This window comes from Coffea arabica, chromosome 1c (assembly GCF_036785885.1).
Source record: "Coffea arabica cultivar ET-39 chromosome 1c, Coffea Arabica ET-39 HiFi, whole genome shotgun sequence".
NCBI classification, from domain to species: Eukaryota; Viridiplantae; Streptophyta; class Magnoliopsida; order Gentianales; family Rubiaceae; genus Coffea; species Coffea arabica.
This window is the reverse complement of record NC_092310.1, coordinates 51,762,025-51,771,814: the sequence shown is the minus strand read 5'-3', so window position 1 is coordinate 51,771,814 and position 9,790 is coordinate 51,762,025. Positions and strand designations below refer to the sequence as shown.

Below are 9,790 nucleotides of genomic sequence, written 5' to 3'. Positions count from 1 at the left end.
AATATAAGGGTGCGTTTGGTATCCCATAGAATTGGGGTTTAGAATTGGAATTGGAACCCCAATTCTAATTCTTGTGTTTGGACGCTGCATTTTCCATAGAATCAACATTGAATTCTAATTCCAAGAGGTTCCAATTCCACAATCTTAATTCTTTGCCGGACCAAAAGAATTCTAATTCCAATTCCACATCTGAATTCCTAATCGGGTCGACACGCGGGTCTTCTTCTAGTAAAAACTCAAAAATGGGTCAACAATAAAACGGACGGAAAAAACGCAAACCTCTCTCCTTCCCTTTCAATTATCGATGGCCATATCAGAAGCTCTGATGGAGCATTCTTCGTCGCCGCCGCCGCCTCCTCCTCCAATTACGCTGAGATAGAGGCACTTTTGCTGCCGCCTCCACCCCTCCATGCCCCACTCCCTGCCTTTTTCACAACTCAAGTTGAAATTTTGGGGTTCCAATTAGTTTCTATTAGTCTTTTCCTTCCCCTCTTTGTGAACAAAAGAATTGCTCCGCTACCTGCGGCCATGGCGAATTTTCGAATGCAAAAGTAAATTGCAGTACTAGGGAACAAGTTGTTCTTGGATGGTAGATGCGTCGCAATCAACTTTTTATTCTGAGAAGACAAATGCTGCTATCCAACTATCTGCAACGGGGAACAAAGAAGCTAGGGTATGATTTATGAGGATTATTACAGTTTCAAGTTAGACGTTTTGAGGGAGGAAGAACTTTTTCCCCTAAAGTACAGTCTATATTTCAACTGTAATCTTCTTCTTCTTTTGCATCTTAAAGGAGTTGTATATTTCTTTCTTTCTCTTACATGTGGAGTTGCAGAAGAAATTTATATTGATGTTTGTACTTCTAAGAATCAAGATTGCTTCTTTGAACTGTAAAATGATCTGCTTACTGCATTTCTTTGGGTACTTGGGCATTTTTTTATTGATTATGAGGCTTTTGGAAAAACCACCTTTGGTTAGAAGTAAACTAATAATACTACTAGTACTATCATTTTATTCATATCTTGATTTTCTATCTCTTGCTTTTAGCTTGATTCCCAATATTAACTAGTAGTACTCCTTAATTGCCTCTGCTTCTGGCGTTTAAACATCTCCTATCCTAGTAATTCCTCAGCCTATCATGGTTAATTACAGGTTAGTGCCATCTTCTAGCATGGAAGTTTCAATTCTTTTAACGGTAATAGAAGCCCTGCAGTTTGTGTAGTGGATGCCTGAACTTTTGTGATCCATAGACTGTTGATTTGATAACTATTAAAACACTGATGAATTTACAGTTCAGATAGTGACCTAGTACCCATTCTGCTCTGCTGTTGGTTGAGGTTGCACATCCTTATCCCACTTCATAGCTATTAGAGCTATCCAGTATAAGTTTCGCCTGAAGAAAATCTGATCCTGCAGGCATTATACTCATCTGTTTAAGTGCCCTGTTTATGGTCTCATCTCATGTAAATTCAATACGTAGACATTGTCACAGTTCTTTGTCTGCTGGTCTTGGAATGGCCATCAAGAAAAGGACAAGGAGCAAACTGGAAAGACAAGAAAAGGAAATTGATAACCATTTTGATTAAGTTATCTAATTACAACTATAAAATCTGTAGTTTGAAGTGCATCTCACAAGAGACAGCCAATTGTATGTGCTGAGAGGAGGCCATATTCAATTCTTGCCCTTATTCCTGGATTTCAAGTAACTTGCATATGAAATGGAAATACGATAGATGCAAAATCAGATGAGCATTAACAAGCGAACCTCTAGTTTTGGCCACTTGTGCATTATGATTATGCATTAAAATCTACAGCTACTTCTCTGATACATATAACACAAATCCAATGGTTTTCTTCCCTTTGTAATGTCCTCGCTCTTTCGTTGGAGCAGCACAGCAACTCGTACGTAGGTCTGTTTGGATAGTTTAACTTGAGAAAAAAATTGTGCAAACATTATCCTACTTGCATTTTGGGCAAATTATACTTAACCCCCCTCTAGTTTAGTATTTTTTATGTAGCCTCCTATGGTTTCAAAAGTTATACATAAGGGGCTTTAGGCAGCTTTTGATACCTTCCAAAGAGAAAAGACTTGAGTTTCCTCAAGGTTTTCTGGAAGATATATCTAGTTTTGTGGAGGGATCTTCTCAGCAGCATTTTCTGGTTCTTTTCTTGTTTCGGATAGCTTGTTTATATATCTTTCTTTCTTTCAGCAGTGGGCCATTTTGAGAGATGCATCTTTTTTTGATATTAAGACTCATGTCATGATAATTAATGCATGTGCCATCCTTCATAATCTTATTCGAGTAGAACAACCAAATGACCCTTACTTGGATGAAGTTGATGCTGAGATGCGAAGAGTACAACATGAGGTTGATGATGAAGATGAAATGGAAGATGAAGATGAGGAAAATGGAATGGAAGATGATGGTCCAAATAATGATGGTGGTGTAAATGCTGTTAATGAGAATCGAATTCGAACAGTACAACCAACTAGTGAGTGGACACAATTTAGGAATGCTTTAGCACGAGCAATGTTTATTGACTATCAAATTAGACAAGGCCATCATGGAAGTTGAAATTTGATAGGAATTTATTCGAACTTAATTTCATATTAGAATGGTCATTTATTGAAAAATAGTAGCAATGTATAATTGTGCTTTTCTTTCTCTTTTTTTTTTTTGGCTAAAAACACTTTGTTTGCGTATTCCTCTATTTCTTGTATTCCTATATTGAAATTTCTTGTAAGATACAAAACTCAAATATTTATAATAGGTACAAGTTATGACTTTCCTCCCAATTCATATCATAGAGTAGGCTTTTGATTTTCTAAAATTTAAAGTTCTTAACTTTAAAAACGTATCAAGGTTTTAACTCGATAAATATTAACTACTTTTTAAGTTAGAATATACAATTATTTTTTATTTAATATAATTTAATTTTTTTTTAAAAAAGAATTTTTTATTTTTGCAAAAAAGGAACTAATTTTTTTTCTTTTAAAGCTTTATTAATAATTAGTTAAATGCAAGAAAAAATAAATTATTAAAGGTACTAATTGGTTTTTTCCTTAAAGCTTTAGTAACAATTAGCTAAATGTTAAAAAATTATTATATAGTAAAAAAAAGAAATTTTTTATGTAAGGAAATATTAGTTGGAAACAATTCTAATTCCTAATGAATTCTTCTCTCATACAAACAAAGAATTTGGAATTTCAAATAAATTCCGTATCAATTCTATGCATTTCCCAAACGAAAGAATTGAAATGATTTGGAATTTCAATTCATAGAATTCCAATTCTATAGAATTTCAATTCTAATTCAATTCTAATTCTGTAGAACCAAACGTACCCTAAGGGTATTTTAAAAAGATAGTAATTTAGATTTATTATTTCAATAAAATTACTTAATTTTTCTTAAATTGTGTAAAAAAATTGGAACTACCAGAATGAGACGATAGAAGAAGTACATAAATCATATGTAGAAACCAACTCCACAGTAAATGAGTTGGCAGGTGGTATTTAATTATTAGTCAGTTGACGCATCAAATTGCAGGGTAAGTGTTAGGTTGTAATTGGAAATGCTGTGACAAACAGAAGAACCGTAGAATCAAGCCCAGCAAACATCAAACAAAAGCGAGAAATATATGGCCCATTCAATCCCATTAAGAATATGCCACGGGGGCAAGAAAGTCGTGAACGCCATCATAAACAGTATGTATAGTATAATTTATAGTCATCTAGAGACCAGACGAACCCATACAACGTCTAGGTACTGAATATAATGGAAGTTGTGAGGCGGTGGGGGAGAGGGGGGGGGGGGCCTTTACCAGCCTAAAAGCATAGTTGTCAAAATTGCGATCCGGATAGTAGGATCCTACGATCCTACGATCCGAATAACCAAAATCGATCCGGATCGTATGCAGAGTCGCAAATCATATGAATCTGTGCAGGATCGCATAGAATCGTAGCAGGATCGGTAGGATCGTGTAGGATCGTAGGATCGTACGATCCTACAATTTTTTTGTAAATTTGTGAAATACGAAGCTCCATTTTGCAAATAAATGAAAATATTTGTGGTATATTTGTAATTTATCAAAGAATTGCAACCTTTAATTGCAATTAAGAGCTTTTGGTAGGATCTTATGATTTTACGATCCGATCCGATCCTATGAAACTAAAATCGATCCTACGTAGGATCCCGATTTTACAAACCTTGCCTAAAAGTCATAAAGGGAACAATAGAAAGGGTTGCGGATTCCCGTATGAGAAGTTCCTAAAACATCAAAAACATTTAGGACATTGGCCCTACTCTTGTGGAGAAATGAGCTGTACATGCACATGCACGATGCTGGGGATGAAGCTTTTCTTGAATTGAAGGGTATATACATAACGCAGAACAAAAGAAAGAGTTGCATGTGAGCAATTATTTGCAGAGAACTATAGAGGAATGGACTACTCCTTGCCGAGGGGAACGGGAACCAATGTGGCCATGTTTACATGTGCGTAGGAAGTGTTCTTGTATGGTAATTGGCATTTTGAGATGTGGAAATTAATGCAACCAATCATTTGGCTATTTATGCTTCTGAGTTTCTTTTTTTTTTTTTAAATTTAAAATTTTTTAGAAGGTGATGGGCGTTTTCGAATATGGAAAGATTACAAGAATGATATAGAGAAGGATTTTTTTTTCTTTTTTTTTTTAAATATCTTTCCATCATTTTCTACGCCCTTTTCACTCCTAACTGTCAGACACAAGAATTTAAACTTTGAAGTTGATAGCAAGAGAGGCTGTAATAACTCTCCAGTTGGGATGATATATAAAGATGTGTACGTATCATTCAACATGTAAATATATCAACTTGGAATTGCTTTCCGGGGAACTACTTGTTTCTTTACCCCAATAATTTGGACGATTGAAATGACCATGCCAATGGGCGTTCAAAGGATTGGGTTTTTTGCAGCTTTAGAATGTGGTTTGCAAAGGACTGACTGTTTAGGCGTAGGCCCATAATTCTGGGCCACTGAAATGTATAAGGTTATGCACTTTTGATGGACTACTAAGTTTTTTTTTTTTCCTTTTTTTCCCCCTTAATTTCGTGAGAGAGCTTCAAGGTGGGAACTGGGAAGCGCCAAACAGTTGTTAGCTTGTCCTCCATTGAGTGGCTAGATATTGCAAGAAAACTTGACGAAATGTCAAAAAATTTTTTTATGTTTTTCGCTATTTTTCGTAAAAAAATTGCGTTTTCCATAAACACATTTCTCGATTATTTTTTTACCTCATATATATCAAATCTCTACATTGTATTTCTCTACAAATACACTTAAAAACAACAATCCAAACAGGGCCTAAATCAGAGGAAAGCAGCAACTTTTGAAGTTCAGAAGATGCCACCTCATGTAATTGATGGAGAACTTGCATGAAGAAAACAACTTACCGACATGTTATCCGAATTGAACTTCAAAGATCATTCAAGTCTTGCATTTTTTTTGTTCATTTTAGCCAGAACTACAATAACCAAAGATGGTTTGATCTCAATCTGGTCCAATCTAGTTTGCCCCAAAAGGGCTGCTCTGATGCTTGGAGACAAATTGTGCCTTCCGGGCTTTTGTGTAGGCATTTTGGGACATCCTAAGCTAATGAAACACAGATCATAGTCTACCATTGCTCAAACAAGATCTTTTGTCAATTAAGGAAAAGGGTTCTTCTATTCGGTGGCCTGAGCTAATGAGGTTTTGTTCTTTCTTAGTTGAGAAAGCTTGAAGTTACTATGCCAAATTGAACCCAATTGGGTCTAAGATCAAACTTTTTATTTTGGGCTTCATCCTTTTTCTTCCCTGCCTGTTTATCTTATACCTTAAAGACACAAAATTTTAAAAATTAGGAAATAAGTTGGTCAAGTGGCCCTAGATTTTTATTTTGTTTTCTGTATCCTAGTGGCGAAAGGAGTTGGTGCTACCAATCCAGTCCATGGTCGATTTCAACTCCAGCCACACAGATTCACTATGTCAATGAAGGAGTGGAAATTAAAATAAGTATGAATTAATTTTCTATATACTGATAGTATATATAATTTTACTATTAGATGCACGATATAATTTAAATTTAAAATTTGTATATATGTCGTGCATCTAATTGTGACAGTGTATATACTGTCAGTGCATATAAGATTTACTGAATAAGTACTAGTAACTATTACGTGCTATTTTCTCCTTGAGTAACACGAGTGTGGATGATCTCCTTTAGCTGCACCAATTGGTGGGCTACTTACCTTGAATGATTCAAGGATTAGTAAGTCAAGATTGTCATTACATTAAGCTGCGTCCGTGACTATGTGTCTCATCTTATACGTATGATTCCCCTTTTTTCTTCCTCTAAATCTTGCACTGCAATGCTTGTTCACTAATGAATAGATATGTAGCAGATGTGGTTGAGGATTTAATGCAGTTGTACGATTATTGTATATTGTACATAGTTTGGGTACACTTCTCAATCTATAAGCACAACCCTGTACATATACCCCAAAATTATACCAAAAGCTAATTGTATCTATTCCCAATCCCTTAATAGATGAGAATGGTAATCCAACTTAGAGCAACAGCAGCGCGGGTGTAATGGGGGGCCATTACACGGCTCCATGACGTGGTCTCCCATTGGAGTGTCATGGAAATTACACGCATCATTAGAAGGTGGGATCCATGATTAAATGTAAAATAATTCTAGCCACCAATGGTTACGTCCAATTTTTACTTCAACGGTAAATTTGTCAGCACACAACACATTTTAGCTTTCCAACGGTTATATCCAACGGTTTAGATTTTAGCCTTCTATATAAACACACAACACTTTTTTTGTTTAAAAACATATCCCACTATTCTACTCTATTATTTTTTTTACTCTCTCACACACTTAAAACATATCCAATTTTTTCAATTTAATGAAAGTTAGTACTTTATTTTTTAAAAATAACAACATTATTTTTAAAAATTACTTTATTTATTTATGGGATATGAGTTATGCATTATTAAAATAAATATTTGATTTAATTGTAAACCCATGCTATTACACCTTATGGAGTGTAATCCATTGTGAGTGAAAGTGTAATAAAACAGGAGAAAATGGAATGCTGGCGTAACATGTGGATTATACTCCACAAGGTGTAATAGCATTGTGGATGCTCTGTTTGAAGGCCGCACACTACCATACGCCTTGTAAATTGATTAAAGGCATAATTTCATAAACCCTCCTCAGGTTTACCACAATTACAGGTAGTACTTTTTAGATTTTAAAAATTATGCTTACCTTCCCTCAGTGCTATAAAATGACAAGAACTTCCTTTCTTTAAATAATGAGTCTAACATCACTAAGGCAAGTAATGGACTCTAAATTGAAATTACAAAATAGTAACAAAAATTAGAGAAAACTAGGAAGACACTTTTACTCAAGTTACCTCAAATTCCTTCTTGATCCTACCACCTATTCCGTAACCAAATAGCTCCATAGTCACACACTCCTTCCAACAATTCCATTATTCCTCATTCTCTACCCTAGTCACCATGTCTTTCTCAAAAAAAGAGAAAGAAAAAGAAGACCCTCTCGAAAGAACCTTCCATGCATGGCATAAGGTGTGGAGATGGTTTTGGTGACGTTTTGAATAGAGAATTGGGGAATTAGGGTTGATAGGAAGATAACAAAATGATGGTGATTTCTAGTTTTCAAAATATTTTACAAAGGTTAAAAGGTAGGAGATGGAAGGACATAAAATGGCAAGAAATATAAGTTGCTAGTAAAGTAGTGCATTCCTATCTCAAATGATCTTGAAAGTCAAGGTAGGAAGAAGGAATGGTGGTGGTGGTTGATGAGCTTTTAGTGTTATGATTTCAAGGGAAGGAAAAAGAAGAGAAGACGATTGGATAAATAACGTGAATAAAATATGGCAGAAATCTTTATTACTAAGATTTTTTGGCGATGGAAAATCATCTTAGTTTGCAAACTTAAAAAGTATTGTTTGCAATTATCATAAGCCTCGGGAGAGGCCTATGAAATATGAAATTATCCCTTGATCAGATGCAGGTGTAGAATTTGAACAACTCACAGACACGACAACTGTAGAGGGATTGTGACTGCAAGTCCCACCTTGTGACGAAATGGCCTTCGACAAGTTGATCAGGTTTCCAACTTCTTGTAAGTTTGCAAAAATGGATATATACACCGTCACCATCCCTTCGTAATTAACCAAATCCAGTAGTCACATATGTCCAGTATCCACCGTCCCACCAGTTCACGAGAATGTTGGAAAGTATGAGTCGCATTCAGTCACCAACATCTGCAAATGTCCGTTCAGGTGTGTGCATTGTACAGGATTAAGATGCATGAGGAGCTGTCGGGCTGTCATCGCAATTCATGAACTAGTAGTACTACTATTTTAATTTAAGGAATCAGGATCTCTTCAGTTGAATCTGTCCACCTCAATCCAATTGTTATGGTGCAATAGTATGCACCACCATGTTATTATTTGGTTTAGTCCAACTCAGCACAGCTACTGCTCACTGAGTTCACATAATTGTCCACTAACATGATGAAGTGGAGGACGATGGATTGATAAGCCCTCATCTGTAACCAACTACAGTTTCATGGCATTCATGATTGGCTGCACCTCCTTTCTCGAAATTATGATGAACAGAGGCGAGAAGAATCGAAATACATCATACATCCCCTGCTGCCATCACTTTCCTTCTATCTAGTATATGCAGGTCGTGATCAATTGTTTCAGTTTCTTGTGTCGAAAATAATTTCTTAGTTATAAAACATGAAAATTTGTTGTTATTTCTTTTTTTTTTTTTTTGGGTTCTTCGGAACTTGTTAGGCCTTTAAGCAAGAAAAAGTTGAAAGAAAGAGTGTGCGTGTTTGTGCCACCAGAAGAAAGTAAACTAATGGTACCCTTTAAGCAAGAGTTCCAGGATGTGCTGCGTGCAGTTTCCAGATCATTTTGAGGCTAGGGAACTGAGGACCACCAGTTTCTTGATTGCTAAAAATTAGGCGACTAAAAGTTTTACAAGCTGAAAAGTGAAAACACACCACAAAATTGAGATTAGTAGCCCATGGATGCTGGAAATTATCCAGAATCACCGTTTCTGGAGTATTTACTTCTATTGCCATATGCGAGTCATGTGACAAAAGCGAGAAAATTAAGGAGCAACCAAGAATGGCAGCCCAGGCTCTCTTTTCTTTTAGCTTATCCTTAAATACGTCCAACATTTCTGTCTAAGAAGGCAAATCCAGCCTGGGGGCTTCATATCTCAACATAGCCCCTATCTGAAACCGATCACTGGGGGCTTTTTTGCAATTAGATTCATTATAAATTCTCATTGCCTCATCTATCATCATTAATTTATCCAAAAATTTTTTGTTTGTTTACGCTCCCAATTTATGCTATTTCTGTTTTGGCTTCTTCTGTTTCTGAAATCTGCTCATTTTTTCTTTTTTGGCTTGTTCTGCATCCAAAATCAATCCCTATCACATATTTTGCGTCAAGGCACAAATGGTTGTTCCTGTCTCATCTGGGATGTTTTAGGGTGAAAATGAATCGCCTGTTTGGATTGCTGTTTTTTTAAGTTTTTATAAAAAAATATACTGTAATGATTCGATGTATATAACATAAAAATATGATTAAAAATATGTTCATAAAAAACATAAAAATTTTTGGATGAAAATTTCAATCCAAATGAGGCAGTAGATGCATCCCAATAGAAATATATATACATATATCTGCACAGTTGATGTAAATAAATTTTGGCCTT

The 9,790-nt window shown here is 35.5% G+C and overlaps 1 long non-coding RNA gene across 1 annotated transcript; it reads left to right on the top strand.

The window, feature by feature from the left end:
- Positions 1–2,797, top strand: LOC113742220 (uncharacterized). Its single transcript, XR_011839686.1, has 2 exons — positions 1–673; positions 2,308–2,797. It is a non-coding gene; the product is annotated as an uncharacterized lncRNA (long non-coding RNA).
- The last annotated feature ends 6,993 nt before the right edge of the window (positions 2,798–9,790 follow it).